At 38.0% G+C, this 24,300-nt stretch overlaps 1 protein-coding gene across 1 annotated transcript in view; it reads right to left on the bottom strand.

Moving 5' to 3' along the window:
- pvalb6 (parvalbumin 6) overlaps nt 1-22,235 on the bottom strand; it is a 56,650-nt gene extending 34,415 nt beyond the window's left edge. The window contains exon 1 of the mRNA XM_038267732.1: nt 22,067-22,235. The gene's annotated coding sequence lies outside the window, so the exon portion shown is untranslated. The remainder of the gene's footprint in view (nt 1-22,066) is intronic.
- Nucleotides 22,236-24,300: the final 2,065 nt, after the last annotated feature.

Below are 24,300 nucleotides of genomic sequence, written 5' to 3'. Positions count from 1 at the left end.
GTTGAGGTTATGGTTTTGCCTCTAGGTTTGCCAACAAGAGACCTGACATGAAATGAAAGGCGACAGATTAGGCAGGTGAGGAGTGGAGGAACGAGATAGGAGACAAGGAAATAGACAAGGGTGATAATCAGGAGAGACATGTGATCCAGTAGAGGAGGATGCAGGGAGGAAGTGTTTGAATGAAACAGAGACAAAAGGGTTTAAAGATTCAGATTAAATAAAAACCATTAGTGAACGCTAATGAAAGTACCTAACGCTGACAGTTCAAGAAATGAACAATGACCTCTATTTACCTTTTTCTCTTAGGTTCACACATTGACTTGACTTTCTGGTAATAGATTTGTAAGTCACTATGTCCACCAAAACAAAACATCCCTGATCCACTGAAGCATGGCTGTCACTGGACCACAGCTTTAGTGTCTGGCCATAAGATGTTAGGAACAAATTCTTTAGGTGCTGAAGGGTCCGAGCTTGGACCTCCATGGATCTGTTTGTCCTGCATGTCTTACAAAGGCTCGACTGCTTTGAGATCTGAAAACTCTTCACATCAAGGGGACACTTTAAATTCACAGAGGTGCTCCTAAGAAGATGTTTTGACTCATTTTGACTATTTGGTTTGCAGTGTTGTCCAGCTGAGAGAGAGTACAGCAGAAGAAAATGTTGTTTACATGAAAATCATCAGAGTAACATCCAGATTGTTGGCAAAAGCCAAGATTTTCCAGCTGAAAAGTGTAATGTTCTGTCTCCACTGGTATCATTGTGCTTCTTAATCAAAATCTGAGACCCAGACACACACTGTTGGAGCTTTGCAAAACAAACAGTGGTCACCATGAGTACACTAACTAGATGCTCCAAGCAGGATGAGTCTCTTACTCGGCGGTAAAGCAATAACATTTTGTCTTGTGCGAAAAGTGCTAAAATCCTTTCTTCCTTCAACAGATCAACTTTGAAAGTACAATGCTCCTCTGCTGCCTAATACTAGAGTTGCTCTTCCTGATGTGTAATCCACTGCTCACCACTCCGCTGTGAACTTCTCCACCCTCCTAATTCACACTGCCTGCACTCTGCTGCGGTTTGAAGCCAAGAGGAGGAACATAGACATATCTGACACTAAAAGCCAATGATAAACAATAAAGTCAGACTAAACTATTTAATCATGTTTTGACTACCTAATTCAATATGCACAGCTCGATAATTGATCTGTTGAGTTGCTAATATTTAGACATGTATACAAATATGCTTAGGAAATGTTCAACATTGAAGGTTTTTAGCTACATCTAGAATTCTGTAGTGAATTAATTTGAAAATCTTGATGCTCTGTCTTGATGGGGCGCCTGATTTCTGTCCTGCTACAGCACTGAATCAAACTATGCTGACCCGCTTTCTGCTCTTATTGATTATAATGCTAGAGTTTTCGCTTTGGACCTTACTGGCAGTATAGCAAAGCCAGGTGCAGTGGGAATTTTATTTAAAAGGGATAAATTATGTCACAGAATCCTGCAGATTTTGTAAGCTAAGGAAAAGAAATACAGCTTCCGCCATACTGCTTTTGCAGAGTTTATGTGCAATTCCTGAGTTTAGCTCAGTTGAGATTTAAATATAAGAGCAATAAATCCCAGTTAAACAGTATTTATTTATTTATTTCCAATGCTAAGCTCTGAACGTTGGACCCACTTCATTTCCCCAGTTATAATTTTATATCTTCTCCACATCTTCCCTCTCTTCTTGTGTTACTGTACATTGACATATGTTGCTAGATCAAACAAACATCTTTGCATCATGCTGTTTCCGTCTTTGACAAATCTCATTCCTTCTCTCTGATGGAAACCGGCAGCTGTCATTCATGCCAGAGTCTATGATGATTTTCTCATTTTCCTAATTTAACCATTATGTCATTCTCTGCTCTGGAGAGACTGGATCAAATCACAAGGTGTCTCCTTCCATCTCAAACAGGTTCCAGTTTCCTTATATTATATTTAAACAGACCTTTAGGTTACATGCAGAGAAAAGGGAAGCAGGAGGTGGACCAGAGTGAATGGTGCACCTCCCCAAAATTGTAGGTGACCGCAGACAGTGCCGCAGATAGAGTCGCAGGGAGGAGACAAAGAAGGCATCTGATTGGTAAATTCTACATCCACTCTACACTATGCGTATTTCCTGTATGGTACCTAATGGCAGAAACTCTGGCTGTAGTGCCATCCACAACACCGGGCACACCTCGGAAACTATCCCAGACACAGTACATGACCCTAGTTTGTAGCTCTGTGCGACCATCTGTTGGTTTGCACCCAAAGCCAAAACATGCAGCGCCATGGCCAGTCTTTTAGGAACACTCACGGGTGAACTGCAGTAGGTGTTGTCCGGCATTGGATGAAGGGTTGTAGATGACGAACAAGCTGGTCAAACTGACACACTGACACCCACAATCCTAGCTAGTTTGTGATTGTCCCTTTTACGTTGTGCCGTGGAATTACTTAGCAGACCAAGATTCACCTGATTAAACAGAAATCTCTTCTCTTGAGCAGTAGGAGTTGTATAGAGATTCACAGGCTTTTACTTTGGTAGTCCATTTCCACGTTTCGGAAAGTGAATTTGCATATTTAGTAAGCTAAATAAATATTTTATTTGGAAATAAATATTTATTTAACAAACGAAATATTCAGTTTGGAGCTAAATGTTTATTTGGCAAATTACACTACACTACTGTTTATGCTCTAAAAACATTCTAAATGACTTTGTTTCGAGTAAATTTTGGATGCTACCCACTCAGGACACTTGGAATACATTGGACGAGCAGTATGGAGGAATATTGACACGTTTTTTTGTGGATTTTTATGGACCTTTCTGCCTCGGGCACCATAGACCTCCATTATTTGAATGTCAGCAGACAGCAAGAAGCCTCCCAGATCTCCAGATGCATTTGAGATATCAAAAAAGTACTCCAGAGTGTTGTTCAGCATGGGGGTGAGTAGAAAATGAAGGCTAATCATGTTTTGGGTGTACTATTCCTTTAACACCAATGGAAGCCTTATCAATGGTATTTCAATTAAACTAAATGCACAATATATAAGAGAAGCTATTTATACAAAATACTGCATATATCCCCTCTACTTTGCTTTTGCTACCAAAAAGATAAACATTAAATATAAAAAAGGAGAAAACTTATAATAGCCCAAAAAACCTTTGACATGCCAGAAGTTTATATGAGGGCTGTCATACTTTGCAGGGAGTTGATGGTAATAACCTGATGAAAAGCTTTCTGCAAGCCTTCTTAATCTCCTTACTGCAGAATTATTTCACATTACTTGTGTGTCTCTGCCAGCAGCACATTTTATTTTCATATTCACTTTTTTGGGGGGAGGGGGGATTGTGAAAGAAGGTAGGGAAGAATGTCTTTCAAATAAACATTTATTTTTTAAAACAACCAAATAGGGGTTTCTAAACTTAATTTATTTCAGTGAATGTTACAGTGTATCTTTTCAATCATTCTTTTACTTTTCTGCTGATTTGCCTTTGCGGCTTGACTTCAACCTTTTGCAGATTAAGGAATGTTTTGTCCCAGCAACCTAAATGAATGCTCTCATCTATCTGCGTGTCCCTCCATCTATCGCCTCCCTCTCATTCAGCCATCCTTCTCTCAGTCTCCTCTAGTCACTCACTCTGCTTTCCATCACCCTCCATTAATTTTATGCTTTCATTCTTTCTCAGTATAACACATCTAAATGGGTGGGTTCATCAGAATGTCTTAGTAAATTTTGCAGCCCTCCCTCTATCTCCCTTCCACCCAACACACACACTGACACACATTTATCCCCATCTATTTTTCTCCCTGAGAAGCTCTCTAGATCATTTGGCCGTAGCAAACGGGCTCTTAAACTCCAGGTGTGCTGCACTGAATGATGACCACAGGAGGACCAAATGTGGCTCACACACAAACCTTTAAACACACACGTTGAGCAGCCAATAGCCCCATCATTGCACCAATGTTTCTGTGCCAAGCCCTTTATCTTTTTTTTTCCTTTTTCTTTCTCCAAAAAGACAATCTATCATGCATAAAGCCTGAGCTGTGATATGAGATTTAAACATAAGCCTTTCTCTATGGAGCCATCACCATGGTTTAAAAATACATTTCTATGCATAACCAAAGAATGAAATTTAACTTTAGACATTTTGCCCTACAAAAAGGTCTCTTCCTCTCCTCACGATGTTTTAGTCTCTATGTGTCTAATGTGCATTCTATGCCATTTCCCCCAATTCAGTGTTCTTGTCAAGTGATTATTCTCCCCACTTCTTGTATTTTTATACTGATTCCGAAGGATAAAAATGCACCCGACTTTTAAAAAAACATCAGCATCAATATTGTGCTTTCAAAGGTTTGCTTCAGGACTCAATGAGGCATGAAAACGACTATTATGTTTTGTGAGGGAATGCAGAAAAAATCCTGATGTCTATAATGGCTCATTAATTGCACGTCCTGCAAAATGTTTACTGTTTAGAGGTTAATAATGTCATAATCTTGGCGCTGATGACTGGCTTGATTGCTAATTCTATTCACCTGCCTAGCTCCGCCCAGTTTCTCATCACCGTTAATCTGTGTCACCTTCCCCAGCCTATTTTTAACCTGCCTTTTTCCAGTCACCAGTGCCAGATTATTCAAGCCTTTGGTGAGAGTTTTCTAACAGATAATCTCGATAAACCGGAAAGAACATATAAAAACTACTTGTGGCATCACAGATTTATATGTAGTACGTATACTTGGGAGAAAATGAACCAAGATGATGTTTCAACAATCACAGCCATGGGCATGACTTATATTTCATACAATCTGGAGTGTGTAAAAAGCACTAGACTTTTTAGGTTTGATGTTTTCTGCTCGGGTAGTAATTTCTTTAAATATACAAAAAATTACCAGAATGTATTTATTTTTTTAACACATGATTAATGTCCAATTAAAAAGCTGGTTGTCTGTTTTGCTTAATCTACCTTTTGGACTATTTGAATGTAAATGTGAAGCCAGCTGAATACTCAAAATAGCACCTAGGTGTGAGCTTATGCATTCACTGTTATCTGTTTTTAGATTGGCCTTTAATGGACCAGTGAGCTGTTTCCTGTACAATGACTGCTGGAGATAAGCATAAATCCCTCCACGACCCTCCAAGGAGAGAGCATTTATGGAAAAGCGATGAATACATTTGCACATATTTCACAGAAAAAAAATTATAAAAAAAAAAAAATCTGTGTTCATGTATGAATAGTTGACTTGTGTATTTGGGCTTTGAGCAGAGATGACACAGATTCAGAGTGACGGTCATGCTCTTATGTTCACTGTTGTCAGTCATGAACGTATGCCTGGGCAGTGACTTGCAGATACAGTCTGCACAGTGTAAATCCGTCCAGTTAAAAAAATGTCAACCATCCTCATTTCATCAACATTAAAACCAAATACAGCAGTTTAAGCCTAAAAAGTTACATTTCTTTAGGAAAATATGCAGTGTCTGAAAAAGGAGGCCTCTTTACTCTGTTCTTCACCAATATATTTCCTCTAATTTAAGTTTTCATTTTATGTGATTTTGTGATTGGTGTCACTAGTTGCTACAGGCTGTGAGTCTGACTGATTGATCCACTTCCTCCTTTATTTAGGTATTTCTGATGCCTCATTCTTCTTTGCTCTCTTGTTAACTTGTTTAAATTTTCAGCTTTGCAGTAAGGAAAGCCCGCAGGCCAATAAACACACACTCATGCAATGAAAGCAAGCATCCCTGCTTTCCTACAGAGCAGGTATGAAGGATGCATACTTACATGGAACAAGGGCAATGACTAATATTGTAATGAAGCAGGAGATTATTTGCATGCAACATGTAAACCACATAGCTGACAGACAAAAAGGAATGCAGCTGTATGGCATTTTTTTTTAAGTTCAGGATTTATTGCTGTGTTTGCACTGTTTTAGACATGCTCTATCTAATGAATACTCTTTGAAAACAGAAAAACTTTTTAAGGTTTGTGTCATCTCTAAGTGTTTAAATCAGGTTTATTGCTAATTTGGGGTTTGATTAATTTACTTTTGCCCCTTTCTTATATTGTCCTGTGCCTATCAGTTTGTGTCTCCCTGGCTGAAAATACTGCAGTCTTCGTCATGCCCGACTGGCTTACAGCAGTGTGATGTAAGGGTCTCCTTTTTCTGTGGCGACTGTAAAGGAAGGGAGCTCAGCTTCACTCAGTTTCAAGAGGAAAAAAATTAATTGAATGGGACAGATGTTGATTATGTCACAGAGTATGCATGTGTAATAGCTTACTGGTGTAGTGCTTGGGGCAATGGGACACAAACATAGTTTGGGCCAAGAGTAAATGGGGTCAGAGAGAGTCACCGATGTTTCTTTTATAGCACACACGGCCTGTGGGCGATTGTTCTGCACAGTCTGACATTCAAAATAATTACAATCATATATAAATATCATTTTGACCACTTTTTGCATCTTCTGTGTTTCCTTTTTGCTTCCTTTAATGTCAGAGATTAAAGAAATAGATCATTTGGAGCAAGGCAGTTCGATTATCTATGCTTTAATTCTGCAGAAAGATAGCTCATATGCAGTGAATGGCAATAAGACCCATTTTTGATGATTTTAATGGAGCTTGATGGGTTTGCGGGGGTGACTCACTGTATGCTGCCTATGTGCATATTAAAACAGTGTTGCCTTGTTAGTCCCTATAACTTCATTATTTATGACATAATAATTAGTATCATCCTTAGAATATCACTGATATTGTCCTAAAATTCTTTTAAATTGCTGAACCCTTTGCATTAAACAAAAAGAGAATGTACTAAATGAAACCTAGGCTTTGATTACATCAAAAATGTTTTTAAAGGGCATCCTCATTAGCTCTTTAAAAACAACAAAACTGCTTCCAGTGAAGAATGTGGAAAATTGAAGAAGTGGTGGCATAACCCTCCATGCCAGGTGGTGGTGATACCTTAAAAACTAGGAGTATACATACAAAACACACCTGTATACATATTGTGAGGAAAAACAGCGGAATTTTACGATTTAGAGAATTAAATAATGTTACTTTTTTCTATCATACCCTTGGCTCATACCTTAGGAATTCATATTTCTTTTTTGCAGAAAAAGAAGAATCCCAAACATTATGTGAGGAATCTAATATTACTTTACAATAAATCAGGTTTGGCCTTGCCCTTTATATATAGCCATAAAAGTATTCTGTAAGCTAGTAGAGATTTATTATAGGAATCAGAACAGATATGCAATCCTGTAAATTTGGAGTTCTTATATTTCTTTCCGAACAGACAATAAAAATGAGATATGAAGTATCTCTCAGGTTCCTGAGGTGCCTTTTTATCACTTTTGAGTGGCCCTTGCACACACTGTGCTTGTCTGAACAATGACTAAGTTTAGAGTTGAACCATAGGTTATCTCTTAGGTGAAAAGCTAAAGCTTTATTAGTTAACTGTTTTTGAACCTAATTCAACAGTTTGAAATGCGGCGAGACTTTCAGTCTAACACTATTATTGTTAGAAAGGACAAAAAATCTTGTTTATTCTCTTTCCTTCCACTCTGATCCTGTGCATCTTTTTGTCTTTCAATTTAAGTGTCTCCCTCCTTTATATCCATTTTGCATCATTCACTGCAACCATCTCTATTTCTTCTTTGCCTTTCCCTTTTTTGTCTGTTGAGCAGCCTGACTTTGTTATTGCGTGGATCCTCTTTCAGTTGAACACATTATTTCTGTCTACTTGTCTGCTCTGTCCTACAGTATTCAGGCAACAGAATTAGTATTCCAGCCATTTAGGCTCCCTAAACACAACAGCTTTGTGGTAGCCCTCCCAGCACTAACCCATAAACACTGGTTTCTTGGCACTTCACCATATGTTTAATTACAAGTAGGTCTGCCTATCAGTTCTAATATTAGCTTGTGATTAGCTGCATGAATATCCATTGTTGACTCCTAATTAATCACAAATTAATCTCTGATTTTCTTTTTTTTTTATTTATCTTAACAGAATTCATTTGAGCATCATGGTGGACACATATCGTTGTATGGAACTCTGTATTTATTGCGATTGCAACAACATCAAACATGACAATTATCAAGAATGTTCTGCAGAAAACCTATAACGACTCTTATCCTAAAAAATGCCAACAATACTCATGGGCATTTACTTTAACTCAAGATAGCTGAATTTTACCTGTTATGATGGAAAAATAAACGAACACGAACGGAAGATTTTAAGGGGGATAATAATGAGAAATTAAATATATCCAACGAACGAAATGCAAGATTAATGCCAAACTGTCATCCCAAAAAGAGCTGCTAGAATGAAGCTTTTGTTTTTTGTCCTTATCACATGCTGTATTAGTTTGATGTGAAACAATAAAAACATCAAAATGTTTAACTTTACAGAGGAAACTGAGCCATATGATCACAATACATTCTGTTTTCCTCAGGAATATCCATCCTGACCTTATTAAAACCAAACATCTTTAATCTACTGCCACAGATTATTCTAAATGAACAAACTTTAAACATACTGTTTAAATAAATATATTCTTTTATTAGGACAGATGAAAAAGAATGGATCATATTTCATGTCTTTGTTATATCTGTATTTATTGTTTTTCTTGTTTCATTTGTTTACTGTAAAAAAATATGTTGTTGCCTCAGTGGTAAATAACCACATGTGACATGATGCTTTGGTTGACATTTACTTTGCCCTTTTGCACCAGTATTTTTAAAATGGTTTCTTTTCTCCTACACTGTTTACGTTCTGATCACTGCTGCACTTTATGAATGGTAAAGTTCATTTAACTGCTTCACTGTTGAAAATCTGAACACAATGGAATTTCGTTTTGTATACACTCTGTGCATACAAAATGACAATATAGTTTGTCAAAGTGTAACTCTTAGTCTGATACTTTCCTTAGTGGATAACAGTTTAAAAATCCAGAGGTTCGTCCTGTCGCCCTTCTCTAGACCCTTCTCAGATGCAATGATTTCAACAACGGTTGAAGAAAACAGACGAGTTCCAAAAAGTACAGAAAAGTGTGTTAATCACACATTAAAAGAAATTACTGGTCCTTAAAGGAAATTACTTTATTATGCATGTATGTGTTAAATTAAACAGTACTACTTGCAAGTACTTTTTATTTTTACTTTCAAGTTATCAAGCACTTCTTTATTTTTGAGCTCATCCCACTGTCTCTTCTAGGTCCTCTCTCCTCACTCTTAATGCCTTTTCCAAACACAGGTGTGATGCATAATGGAGCAGATGGCAGGTGGGAAAGGGGGCCACAATGGCAAAGACTTGAGTGGAATCCATCTTTTTTTCTTTTGCAAGTATTTTTGCATTGATTGCTTATATGTAAAAACCCTTTCTTTTGGTCCCTGTTGAAGCACTTTGTATGGTGTACTGGTGAAGACTGGCTAATTTCACTGAAAAAGAATTCAAGTGTTACATGGCTTTTATTGCACTATCAATCAACGTGTTCCTACACTATTATACTGATTATCACTGTTAAACTCTTGGTGCTATCATGAGAATTTTTGCAGCAACTTCAAATTAGGAGCAAATCATTTTACTTGACCATCATGACCAGCACCTGTTTGAACATATGCTTGATTACCCAGGTTGTTATTTTGACTTGTTTCTTGCCTGCACTTAAGTTTTATGATATTTTACATACTTATATGTCTCTTTTTCCAGTCAGGAGATTCGATCAAAGTGCTTTAGACCACATTCAGACATTTGCATCCCACACTGTAGCCACAGCTGCATTTGGACTCAGTGACAGAAGCAAGGCTGCTGTACACCTCTTAGCCTTTTGATCAGAGGCAATGTCGGGGAGTGTGTCTTACCCAAAGACATAACGACGTATAAAGCCTTGAAAGGCTTGAAACTTCAACCTTTCGGTTGCAGGGCAAACCTATGCATCTGACACCAGTGTCGCCCCATACAGCCTGAATACAGACTTGCAGTGTATTCCTACTAATGATATTTAGAGAATGAGACACTGAATTCTACCATTACAGTAATGTTCATCATCTTGTGTTGTGCATGAATTAGCAGTGCTCATTGCAACGGCAGATGTGCATGCGGGTGCCAATTTGTGCCAGTGTGCAAAGTTGCCTTGCACCTCCACCCCTGCACGGGACGCCAGATCAGCAGCTCACTGTCTTGTCATTCACAGCAGCCCCTGCAGTGCCGTATGTGGGAAACAGCTGAGCATAGGGGAGTGGAGCTCTACTGACTTTGCAGCAGAATTTAAAGAGTTTAAAACGCTAGCGTTTTTAGAGAAAAGGAGAATTGTCCTGTAACCACTAAGACAATGCCATCTTTAAGATGGCTCTGCTTAAATCCTCAGCTGAGCCAGCCTCGTCAAGTTAAGATGTAAACTTTCAATGAAAAAACAGAATTTGAAGAAGTCTTGAGGAGCTCACATGGATCAATACTGAGTATTAACTGAAAGCTTTATAGCATACTGAACGTGTTGCACTGAAGTGTGCAAAAACAGCAAATAACTAGACTTCTGTTGTATGTGGTTTATTTTGAAGCATTATGTGGCCCAAAACAGTAGATATAGAAAGAATTATTGGGTGCATCCCAAAGGCTAGATTCTTTTTGACACAAATCATAGATAAATGGTCTTTAGAATGTTCCAACTCTCCAACTCTAAATGGTTAAGCATAGAGAAGTTGTGATATGACCACAGAGAACACATTTTCTAGTTGACAATCTCTAACTGTTGACTGAAGTAGGATGATGTGTTTCACCCCAGTGCACTTCAGCCCAACCCATCCACAACCGTGACAAGAATTGACAACCATACAAAGGCGGAAACAAGGAAATTCAGTTTTGTGTTGGCCTCATCGACCATCTTTCCTCACCCCATCCAACTAAACAAAGTCTGCTTGACCTTAATCTGCACTGTCACTATGTCACATGAAGGTCACACGAAAGCGGACTGCTATTAAAGGAAAACATCCTCACAATTGGAATCGATGTCTCTAATCCTGAGGGGCTGAATGTGGCCTGGAATATGACAGTCTTGGAGGGATTGATGGATATTGTTCTCAATGAATGCTTCTTTGCAAGGCCGCAGGAAAAGCCTTGTCATTCATGTCATTAAAAACACTTTGAGTGGAGCTGAATGATGGTACACCCACAGCGTAAAACAATATCTGCTCTGTAGCTAGAACACTTTTTAACACTCTTCTCTGCTTACTTGAGAGCCAATGTGCAAAATAAAAGAACCAACAGATATTAAATGCTTTCTGGAAGTAAATAAGTAAAGTTTTGTCTTCATTTTGTCGTCACATCAAAGGCTTGATTTATCATTAACTTAAAGATGCATATATAAGAAATTCAAAATATATGACAGTTCAAAGCTGTCTATAGAAACCATAAACAGTAAAAATAACATTTTCTGCAGGTCTGGCAGTGGAAGCCAGTAATGTAACACCTTTACATTTTATTTTATATATAGCAGGCAGGTAAGGACTAGTTTGGTGTTAAGACTGAACAAGTCAAGACTGTAAGGAGTCGAGGAGGAATAGTACAGTTGTTACTTTTTGGTTCTCTATCTTATTGTCAAGTGGCTTTTCTATGTGTTTCATCTATAAAATTTAGTCTTACAAGTTAATCAATATTCAATCATATTTGTGATATCTCCATATAACTCTATGTAACTAGTTTTAATGTGTGCTGTCCTCGGTATGGTTAATTTTCATTTGCATTTTGTACTTATTCAAAAGTAACAACAACTCACAGAAACAATTCAATATAACAGATTGTTCGGAGCATCAGTGTGGGAAGTTCAGGCTTGGATGAATATTTTTTTTCAGAATTATACAAGTAAAAATTCTGAAATTTGTCTTGGGTGGCATACTCTTACATATTGCTGAAAAGTCAACGAGCTAAGGCAATTTAACTTGTCGATCTAGGTAATTTTTATCTGTTAAGTGCCTTGATAAATACACTGAATTGAAATGAAAGGGTTAGGGTTTCTACCCAGTGCACAACTCCAAAAGAAGGCATCCGAGGTAGCATTCGCATCTTTACGAGATAAAACTACTGCTGAACACTTTTACTACAGAGAAGTGAGTATCTCTTTTCTGACCCCACTGCATCTGCAAAGATATAAAATCTCATAAAAGTATCCCTTGCACCAAATACTACCATAACATCCCCCACAAGGTGCATCTCTAGTTTTAAATATCCTCTGAAACTCTTCCCTTGTCACTATAAAGGAGAAGATATGTTTAAGAGTTTTTTATTCAGGATTAGAAACTATACAGCTACTGCTGAATCTGAGGTTTGACATTTCAAAACTTTTTTAAAAAGGACAAATCCCTAATATTTAGAACATGCTCTGTCTTTCAAAGCTCTGGTCTCACTGGTGTTTTATGTGACATAAGCTTCATTTACATGCCCAAAATTTCTCCAATCAAATTTAACCTTGGTTGATTGGAAATTCAAAATCTCTGTTTATATGGACAAATAAAATCATCCAATCGTGACTTGTGTTTACATGTACCAAGCTTTTAATCAGATTAAATCATCTATTTTTCCAGAAACACTTAAGTAATAGAAGAAGAAGCATCCTTTTTTTTTATGAACAAACCTATAGTAGTCATCTCATCCTCAACTTTAGTTACTCTTTGTTGTTAAATTTTCCTGCGCGTAATTTTTTTTTTCTTCAGTTACTCAGTTGTGACTGTTTTTCCATTATAGTCCTTTGTTGCATCTTTGTATCCATAGTTTTGCTTTTGTTGGCTGTTTTGGTTGAGTGCTCAGCAGTACCTTATGCTATGCTCCTTCACTACAGGGGTAGAGGGTAGGATGGCATGTTCATCCGCTCATTACATTTAGATCAACCTCCTCCACCAAGTAGTCAGTGGATGAAGCTTAGTAAAGAGAAAAACGTCACATCGGCTTTACAAGCGAAGTGGAAATTATTTTACTTCAAAGGTCCAAATGGGTGTGTACATGGACGCCAATCGGAATGACGATCAGCAAAAAAAAAAACCCAGCTGTCTTATTAGGAATTAAATTTATTTCATTTGAAATTGGATTAGAACCCTCAGTCTGACATATTTACATGAAACACTATTGATTTGATCAGACCTTCAATCCAATTATCAGTGTCCATGTAAACATAGCTATTAAGATTGTCTGGTAAGTTAAGCACAGCTGTATCCCCATATCATTTTCCCATGCAAGTGGGAAGAATTATCTCAGCAACTGCTTAAACAGTGATAAAATTTCCTTCCCAAAAGTACTGAGAGTCTACTTTACCCAGCTGACAAGGTGATCAGATCGCAGAGATGCTCATATTGTTCCTCCCACCTCTTTACAATATCCTAAAAAACTCCTTCTAAACTAAGATGCCTTGGTTAGGTTTAGACTTCCTTGAGGTCTGCAGGTGTTTTGCTTCCATAAGCCTTCTGGATTTCTGGAATGCTCAATTTTTGCATTTGCGATCTATTGAAACAATCTGCCATGTCTACAGTATCAGGACTGCAAAGATAAAAAAAGACTTTCTTGAACCCGAATTCTTATTTATTTATTTGGGTTGCTTGCTATTAAAAACTAAATGTTGGTACGTTATGTGTACTGTTGGCTAGTATATGTTGACCAAGAATTTTTAACCTTAGGTCTCACTTCTTGAGAAGTACAGCACATCTATATATACTGGAACGTTGCTCCCTATAGATGGTTACTTTAAGTGGTTTTAACAAAATAGGTCACATCATCCAATTAATTTCTTTTTCTAAAAAAAAGAAAAGGAAAAAGACCAGGCTAAAATAACAGGAGACCTCTCTATCCATTTTTCTAGCTCTCTGTCCCATCAGACCACGGGTTTGTTAATGATCTAATTTAGGGGGTCATGGGTTTTCTAATTGGAAATGGGAGGACTCTCGTTGCTCTGGACTGAACTCGGTGACTGTCTAAAGTTAACTGCGACTTTTTGTCCTCATTGAATATACTCAAACGCTGTCACACTCTGTTCCCACAAACATGGTCAATCATTTAAATTACTCAAATAACCTTCGCACCCTCCCACGAGAAGGAAGTGTTTTCCATTCAGAACATAATGGACAGATTTACTTACACGTGTCCTAATGCATGCTGGGCTTTATCAGACATATTTTTTTGGATTTGAATATACAAACACATACACACACCTAGATCTGCATCTATTTATCGATGTATCTATTTATCCATCTATCTATCTATTGTATATATAAATGTATTTAGTGCACAAATACAAATCTCTACTGATCCCTTAATAAAGTCTTAGTTCCAGGAGTTGTTGCTATGTGCTTTTTATCTGATGTCTACAGATGCATTCAGACAGTATTAAGCCCCAAACATGCAGCACAGATCACGTTTTACGCTGATCAACCTGTGTATCAGCCAGCTCATCAAGCTCTCAGATGCTGGCCGCATCACACAACATCTGTCCTTGACCTTGGCAGCAACAGCTAAGCAGTGAAAACTCTTGGGAGTCAGTTTGGCTATCACAGCCCTCTGTCAGAAACCATTATGATAAATAAGACCTTTATTAATGCGTGTGCGTGCACTGTAATTGTGATAGGTAGAAGAGTGCATGTCATCTGCAACCTGGCTTGCTTCAGTGAACCCAATTTCTGCCTTTTTGTATCAGTTAGCCAAGTTATCTTTACATATTGCACAAAAGCTTCAGCGAACTAATGTGTAATTCTGTTTCACTATTGTCTGCCAATGAGAACTATGTAGTTCTCTCCTCGGTTTTCATCCAAAATCTCCTTTAATTAATGCCATTAAAACAAAGGCTCTAAACAGGGGGTTAATTGTGGTTTTCCTGAAATCAGTGCAAATGCAAATTCTCCGTGAGCGACCTCTGTTCCACAGGGAAGAGTGATGGCGTTTTAATTATCCAAGCAGCCTCTTAAGTTGCTGAGGCACCCTGGTGACAATGCAGCCATATTTGCAAAAGAGTTGAAATGAGTAAAACTGAAGTAGAGAAGTAGAGATTGACAGAAAAGAAAAGGAAAGCCTTTATTCAGGTAAATAAAGGTCAAGGGAAAGAAAAAACACGAGGAATCACTGTGCCTCCCCCTCTGACTGTTCACATCTGACTGACCCCTTTTTGACATCTCTCACTTTCAATTACCAGCCCACGCAAACATCTACTCCCATATGTACCTCTAGTCAGCACCCCTACCTACACATGTTCTCAACCTCTCCATACAAGCCCCATAAGCCTGTGCAAGGGAGGGAGGGAACCAGAGGGCAATTGGCAAAGTAGGACATATTGTAGGATAGATGCTGCCATGAATGCAGCAATGAAATGTGACACAAGACTGCTTACTGCCATCAATCATGTTTCTTTCATTTCTTTGATGCTGTTTTATAAGAGGAGTGAAAACTGATCAAAGACCTTTACCCTTTAAACTGCATTGTCAACCTCCAACCTCCATTTTGTCAACCAAATGGTCATCCATTTTGTTGACCGTTTGGTTGATCAGGCAGTTAAAAATTCAGATGGGCGATTTGGTGTTTGATTTCCTTTCTGGGGATTGAATTCTCCAGTTTAAGGATGAATTTCTAAAATTTGTGTATCTCCGGTGCCTTGAAAACAAAACCACACATGAACCCTTTTTCCACATTTTATCATTTTACATTTGCACAAGTCTATGCAAGTTAAAACATGGACATTGTGGCATTATGCAGTGGGGATGTTCTTCAGCAGCGACAGGGAAGCTATTCTGTGCTAATTGGGGAATGGATGGACCTGACATCCAGCTTCTACTCCTGTGCTAAGAAATAAACAGTGACGTGGCTGCAGCTGCCTCTAAAATCAATATTTGGATTGATGTAATTTTAAGACATTAAGTTTGGCAAATCATGATACGCCATCCAAAGGGACAAAATATTCAATGTTGGGATTTTTTTCATAATGGTACAAACTCAACCTGTAATGGGATATTAAGTAAGAGCCTAACACTGAATAGTGGCCCCTCAGCATGATACCACCAATGCCATAAAAAAGATTAAGCAAGTCACTGTAAAAATTGCATTTGTAAAGATGTTACAGAAATTAAAACTCTAGCCTTCTATGTCAATATATCATTTTTTGAAAGCTGGAGGAACCAGAGCTGCTTTTCTTAAAGTATAAGCTTCTAAGCTTGTGTAAGATGATCTTGCACTTGACGTTGTAGAACTGAGTCATAGTAACAACAACATCATGAAAGCATTATTTTTCAAGACATCTTCAAATTTGCTCCTCCACTTAGGCAGTAATTATTTTTTGGACATAATGACAATTAGCATTTAACTGTAAAACAGGTACGGTTGTTAACCACTCAAAGAATAATTTCTCCTTTTAGAAAACTGCATATTGCTAGTTACCACTAGTGAAGTTTAGCAGTTTGTGTCTTGAAATAGTTTCTATATTTCTAAGTCTAACTTCCCTCACATTGCACAAAACCTTCAACCGGACCAGTCCATATTCTTTCACTTTGACCTTTCAGTAGTTCCCATTAGCAGAGCTCACATCTGGCACTGGCAGGAGTTTTATGTGATCTTTTTACAAATAGGATGACAACTCTTGAGCTGCAATTATAAGAAGTAAATGAAACATTTGACCCCTTTATGACCAAGAACTGCCCTCTATTAGTTTATAAGCTATTATGTTACTAATAACCCTTTAAAAGGAAAATATACTGTAGATTCACATGAGAAATGAAAATTGAGGTTTTAGAGCTGCCTGTATCTCTAAATTTATTTATTTCTCTTATTTAGAGTTAAAGATGTTGCAAATAAATGCAAATCCCCCTTCAGTTTTAGTGGTACATGACAAACACTAACCCTAATCCCCCATTTACACTACCCCTCTGAAACCGGTTCATGCCATGTTCAGACCGAGGTTGGATCGGTGAACCGTGCCGAGCTTTGTTCTTATAACCATTTTCACATCACGCTAGCATTGTTCCTCGCCTCCTATCAGCAGTCCATAATTCTACAGCTCTCAATGTGGTAATTACCCATCAAAAAATGTCCTCTGCCCACATTTTAATGAGAACCTCAGTCTCTGCATCATCCCAGGTCGCACCATGCTCTTATGATGCCAGTTATTGTTAATAGGCTGAGAAGAAGTTTGTGTTGTGAACAGGTGAATAGATGTGTAAATTAAAAAGCCAGACACACCACAAAACCCGCAAAATGAGTCAACTGACTGTAAATACGAGATGACGCGGTCTGCTCGCCCTTTGTTATCTGAGAACCGAGCCACAGCTGAATATTGCCAAGCGCAACTGTTGAATTAGTACGAGATTTAGCACAGTTTGATCTAGCAGTTCAGCTGCGTTCTATTAACACTCAACAGTTATCTCAGATAGCACTCGGTTACCGTTCTCAGCACGGTTTCAAAAGGGTAGTGTAAAGAAGCCTTAAGTATAACATGCCCATGCTGTACTTTTGCACACAATAAATATTTTAGCTTGTAAAATGTGATCTCAAGCTAAGGCAGCCTCTCACTGTATTAGTAAGTAAAAGCTATAGCATCTACTTGATTACATGAACTCAGGTTATGCTAAGCAGAAGCTCTGTTTGCGCCAATGAAGTTTCATTCACTAAGGCATTGAAAGTAACTTGAATTTGTGGTGTGGTTACTACAACACTTGGACCTAAACTTATTTTCTGAATAAATCAGTTATCTGACCCCCTGAAGATGCTCTAAGACTGAATATAGATCACTAAACATTTACCCTAACATGCTAGGGTAACCAGAAAATGTAAAACAAAGAAAATATTTTAATACCATGATTTTTAAAAAAGCTTTGTATGCCCTTATGTAGTCTCTGTGTATTTTTGATCCATTAGCTCCACATACACAATCTTTGTAATAGAAGGGCACCATCAATTATAAATATATACACAGCTGCAGAACAATGCTATTAAATAACATCTGCAACCCCATTGCATTTCCTCTGCTGCAGCTGTTTGTCATAATTATATGCTTTATATAATAAAACACTTTGATTTTAGAAAAAGCTAAGCTGATTAGTTTATACAAAATTTTCTATGTTTTTTTGTTTTTTTATGAATAAAGAAGAAAACACTAACCACGTGCTTCGGTAATAGAATCTTCTTTTAAATTTCTTTCCAAAATTGGTTATTGGTATTAGATGTGTTGATTTTTCAGATCATTTGTCCTATTTCTGTCAATAAATCCTAGAGGGTCATCAGCAGCTGACCAAATAGCAATATCTATATGTCTTGAAGTGAAAGGGGGGGGCCCCTTCAGACGAACACTCTCATAACATTATCAAGTTTTGCATATAGTATGGATACGTACTTGGAAATGCCCTCAATTGTGCTTCATTTCATGTCTGTATGTCATTTTAAAACATTATTAGGATGTTGGAAAAAAAGTTTGTTATAACTGTGTTTCTGCTGATCTCATTGGAAATGTATGTTAGGGCCCTGTCACACCTTGCTGATTAAGACAGCATACGCCCGACAACCCAGAATCTTCTAAAACACTGGCATACGCTGGACTTTCTATGTATTTTTTCAAGTTTGGTTGTATACATAGCATATTCATAACGTGTCCAGAACTTATGTCCAATGACAGCCTAACTTATGCATAACGCACAGCTGCATAATGCCCATGAAATGTTGGTGAAGATTCTCAGTCATCCAGGTCATAGTCATTCCAAAAAAAAGTTAAAAACAATCCACTGGACGGTCCACTGGATTGTTTTTAACGTTTTTTTGGAATACCAATGAAATGATGCACAAGCCAGTTTCCTGAGGAGAGCAGCGTTGTGCCCGGAGGCACCTGGGCTGCATAAAAAGTCCATGTCCTTGATAGAGGTATTACACTGGCTGCTGTTTACCGCCTGCACCAAAAAATAATATATTAAAAGAAAAAGAAAGAAAGAAGGATTGCAGTCAATGCAGATTTAGGGTCATGTCTGCTAAGATGTTTAGGGATCCATCACTCTAACCTTCCTCCTCACTCTATGATGGGGATGAAGTCTGGAGGAGAACTGACAGTTTCCTCCTATGAACCCCCTTTTATACCAAATATGCCATTTATACAGTAGCTGTAAGATAAAAACACGTTCAGTGGTCGTCTGGAACACATCAAATTCATTAATATGCTTTGGAGATAAGTTCTTGATATGTTATGCATAAGTTATGCACAAGTTATGCCCAAGTTTTGGATTTTCTTGATATGTTATGCATAAGTTATGCACAAGTTATGCCCAAATTTTGGATAAGCTGGACACCACGACTGATGAGTAACTTACACTTAAAATATGTAAACGATCAAATGATTCCCCACGTATGACGTTGGGATCTAGTACGTCAGGAAATTTTTATCACACTCAAAATCTCTCGACATACTTGCCATATGTCGACGTGTGCCAGTGTGCTTAAGCATACTTCAGCGTGCTCATAACTTACACAAAACATACCAATAACTTATGTAATGTATGCCAGCTTTTTTGACATATTTTTTGTACGTCAAGGCATACCCTGGTCTAAATAGTGAAGGTGTGACAGGGGCTTTAAAAGGGCGACAACCCCTCCCAACAAATACCAAATATAAATAAACAGCTGTTTGAAAATTGTAAATGGTATTCAAAAAATTGCTTCACTGTGACAGCCATCCCCCTTCCTTGATTGTGCTCAATCTTATGTCTGTATCTCAATCACAAAAATAGTTTGTCACTACTGCTTTTCTTCTAGTTACTTGCTGGAAATGAATGTAAAAAGAATGCAGTGACTTTCTAACGGTCTGGAGGGGTTTTACGGAAAACCATGTATCTGAGCACAATTGTAAAGACATTGTGTGAAACCAGAGGCTTGAGTCTACAAACTGACCAAAAATGACGACCATAGAGCAAAATTGGTGGCTATGAGGGCGATGTAAAAGAATCATTTTTTCTTGTCAGAAATCCCTCCCTAATAAACTCTGGATTGGTGTTTTTCCCTCAAACTTTGTAGTGCTTGAAGGATGATTTCTGCAAAAAAGAAGCAGTTATAAATATACCATATTCAGTTTTGAGTAGAAGGATTTGTCTCAAAACAGAGATTTACTCTAGATGTGTTTGTGGAATAGGTGTATGACCACACGTTAGTGCATGTAAATAAAAAAGGGATTTAATCAACGATAGTATGAGAGTGAGTGTAGTACATCATTAGCTGGTAGATGAGGAAGTTTATTTTACATTTACATTATTTCTTCAGGTAGATTACTGAGATCTTATGAAAATTGAAACCAGGCAGGATTATATTATTTATTCTAAATAAGGTGCTAGGAACTAGATGTTATCAACATGTATTTATTTAAAAAAAAAAAACAGAGAAATTAGGATAAAATATAATAACAAGACGTTTTATGGAAATGACTACAATATCTGCTAATGTCAGGCAAATCAAGGCCTTTTTAACAAAGACATACAAAACTATTCAGTCTGTCTGCTTGGGTTTGATTTTTTCAGTCACTCCCCACAGCTAAATTGCAAGGTCCCCTCCCACAGGAACATTATTTCACACCTGGGTGTTTCACGCTTCGCTGAGCTTCATCCTCATGAAATCAGTGAATTCCCAGGTAATCGGGTGGAAAAATTTTACCCATGTATCAGGCTTGACATTTTTGGTTAATGGAAAAGTGGTGATGTAGCTTCTGGAGAAAACGTAAGAGCTAGAAGGAAAATGCATCTTTTTTTTTCTTTAAAACAAGCATTCCCCAAAGGTTATCAGATAGATTTTAGAGGCGTTAACTAATTCTGCTGGGTGAAATAAAATGAGAACATTTGATGTAGACCAAAAAGTTCAATATACCGTCTGACAAGGGCACCTTCAGAGGATTGCTTCTTGCCAATCTCCAAGAAAAGGTTAGAAAAACATCATATTACTAAATACTGCTCCCTTAACAGCAGATCTCTGCAGCCCCTTTAGAATCACCGTGTGCCTCTTGGCTGCTTCTCTGGTTAATGTTCTTCTGGTCAGATTAGCGGGATGGCAATAAGGTTAGAAGCAGTTTATTTGGATGACTGAACAGAGCTTTTATGAGATGTTGAGAGCTTCGGAGATTTGTTTAAGTTTTTAGCCTCTGGTCCTTCTATCAAGACAATTGTTACTTCCATATGGCCAGCTAAGAGAACAGACTGCAGAATGTTAATGAATGGAATAAATGTGTGAATCATGCAGTAAAGCTAAATGTTTAAAATAGTTTCGATGCGGTTTTAAGGTGTCACATATCTATGTCTATATCTCTGTCAGTAGTTTAGAAAGCACTGATTCCTCCAATCCACATCTGATATTCCTCGCCATCACTGCAGCACTGTGCCGTATGGACGGTGGCGTTACAGATAATGTTAATGTACCAGAGCGGAGGCTGCGGCTTTACTCAGCCGTCCTCTACAAAGCTTCACCTGCACAGGAATGTAATGTCCTTTGCCTCATCTCTGCCACCTCTTTTATATCCTTCATGTCTTCCTCTTTCTTCCCTCACACACACGCATGTGCACACACAAACAGAGCTCAGGGAACCAATCACCACTGCCTGCTTGCTGGTCCTGTTTGTGAATGGGATTCTTACGGGAGAGGAGGAGGAGGAGGAGGGGGCAGGAGCTGATGCATTTGTAGGCATGCAGAAAGACACCAGTGACCAATTTTATTATTATTTTTTTTTGTTCTTTTAAAATATTTTTTATTAATTTCCACTTTATTGTAATTTCTCCAAGCTCTTCTTCCCTTACTGTCTTCTTTGTTTTACCTCAAATGTCTATCTTTTTTTAATGCTGCAGTTTTTTGGGGGGAATGCTGCATTAAAACAGCTTTTATCAAAGGGCTTTCCCTTATTTCCTTCTCATGCATTCCTATTATAATCCTTATTGTTCATTTTCTCGACTTTATTCCTCTACTGCAGACATCCCATCATCTTCACACCTGTGCCCTAAAGCCAGTGCCAGCACAGGTATAGTGAACAATCATCACAAATGCACATAGAAGCACTCATATGAACTCCTAACCATAGACACCTACCTCTATTGCAAGGTCTTTGTCCGGGGTGCTTCTGAATCGTCAGTTGTTGGAAGAGGAGAGCTGAGTCTGCGAGCTTCTGGCAGCTGAAGAGGAGTGAAGGACAGGAAGAAAGAGATAGAAAGGGTGAGGAGGAGAGACAAGAGGATGCAAAGAGAGAGAGTAAGAGGGAGAATGAGAGAGAGAGGGAAAAAGTGCACTAGAACGATCCAAGAGAAAGAGGAGGAGGAGGGGTGCTCCGGCTTGCTGGAGGTGAGATGAAGGGGAGAAAAAGGGAGGTAGGAGGGGAGATGAAGAGAGGAAGAGAGAGATAGCAGAAGTGCACTTGGTTGGGATAGGAGGATTCCAGCGGATGGTGGGATGGGGAGGTGAAGTGATGACAAGAGGGAGGAAAAGAGGAGGCAAAAGAGTAAGAAGCTATGAAATAATACCCACAGCAAAATACTTGAGGTTAAATAAAAAAGAAGGCAGATTAAAAGTGGAGAAGAGCGGCAAAAAGGGAAATACTGTGGAGCGTTTATCAGGAAGTGTTCAATGAAGTACAGTCAGTGGGTAATTCATGGAAAAGTAAATGTTTGGTATCGCCTGAGCACTCCTTTATTACAACTGTAACCTTTAACAGGCTGTTTCAACTCATGTCGACTCATAGCATGCCGGCAGTCACTTGAGACAATCAATTCCAGAGAGCAGAAAATGTCCCTCCATCCATTAAATCACACTGTAATCCAATCTTGAGTTGCTGTGTTGCAGACCAGATTCTGCAATTAACTTTGGAGCGATACCTTAGCCAAGCTATGGCTGCTCTGAGAGAAAACGTAAAAACAGAGAAAAAAGGAAGAGTCGGATCATCCTGACATGTGAGTGACAAATGGAAACAGGAGGAGATGGCATGCTAAGGAAAGGACCAGTTTGTTCTAATGGCTAATGGTGTTGGACACTAGATGGTGAAAGAGGAGGTAGAAAAGCAGTTTAGCCTTCAGCTCAGGGATGAAGGACAGTAAAACCGGGGGCCGCCAGAGGAGAAGGAAAAAAGACGGAAAAATTTAGGTTTAGGTATCATGCAGTTGCATCCTAAAAGCACTGTACAGCTGTGAGTTATAGATTAGAAAAAAAAACAGGTTTCTGAAGGAAGATGCAGGCAAACAGAAAGACTCCCAAACTACTGTAATACTAGTGATGCATGTCCCTCTGGTTGCATTTATTGCTTAGTTCTTAGCTTATTTCATTTTTTTAATTTGGAAGTTGTACTTGTTTGTAACTTTCACTTATTTTGCTCATTTGTATTTTTTCTTAGGGAAAAGTAAAGATAATAGAGCTTTCAACTACTGATCTGATCTAGGAGGGAGATTTCAATCGCTGACAGCAAAATCACTCTCTTAAATCATAAACAAACAGAATAATTTGATGCATTTTCTGTTTGTATTAATTAAATTATTTTATATGATAATGAACAGATGCTGTGTCCTAAATTGTCTTCCCAAATATTATGTTCAATACCACCAATTTCCTTAAGGATCTGATACTGATTAAAATACAATCTGGTATTTGTGATTAGGATAGAGTTCTTTTTTGCAAATACACCTTGTAATGTGTTTGTTAAATGTACAAAATCTAGTAACTCCTTCGAAACAATAGTTTTTAAACTCACTCCTCAGGACCCACTGTTCTGCATGTTTAGGTGTTTCCCTGCCTTAATAAATAGGTCATTAACAAGCATATGCAGCCCTAGGTAGCTTCTGGACAGGAATGCAATAATCTCCTGGAACAGAAACACATTTAGAAGAGAAAAGGCGGCTGCATAACACTGGCAGGCTCTAATTGAAAATCCCTTTGAAATATTTAACTAAATAAATGAATGCCATACTTATTGTAATAAATTCACAGCACACAGTTTTTAAATGTTAATTCAACAGTCTTAGCTAATTGGAATTTTTGTAAATAGCAAAACATATAAATATATTTATACAAAACCATCTAGTATATATATATTTTTTTAAGTTCCCTAAATACGTTATATTAAAATTATAGTAATTAGAGTATTTCACCCTGAGTGAATTAATAAATAAATTAATGCAGGTATTTGTTGGAAGCATTTATTTATCCTGCAACTTATTTTATAACTACTTATTATGTGCAACACCAACTGCAACAGGGCTTAGTGCCATTTAGAGCTCCACATATTCTGGCTCTATAACTGCAATGTACCTGCCTTCTATCTAACAGCAGCAACACCTTTG

Source organism: Cyprinodon tularosa, unplaced genomic scaffold (genome assembly GCF_016077235.1).
Source record: "Cyprinodon tularosa strain WSP-4 unplaced genomic scaffold, ASM1607723v1 ctg118, whole genome shotgun sequence".
Classification (NCBI taxonomy): domain Eukaryota; kingdom Metazoa; phylum Chordata; class Actinopteri; order Cyprinodontiformes; family Cyprinodontidae; genus Cyprinodon; species Cyprinodon tularosa.
The sequence above is the reverse complement of the archived record's forward strand: the minus strand, read 5'-3'. Positions and strand labels throughout refer to the sequence as shown.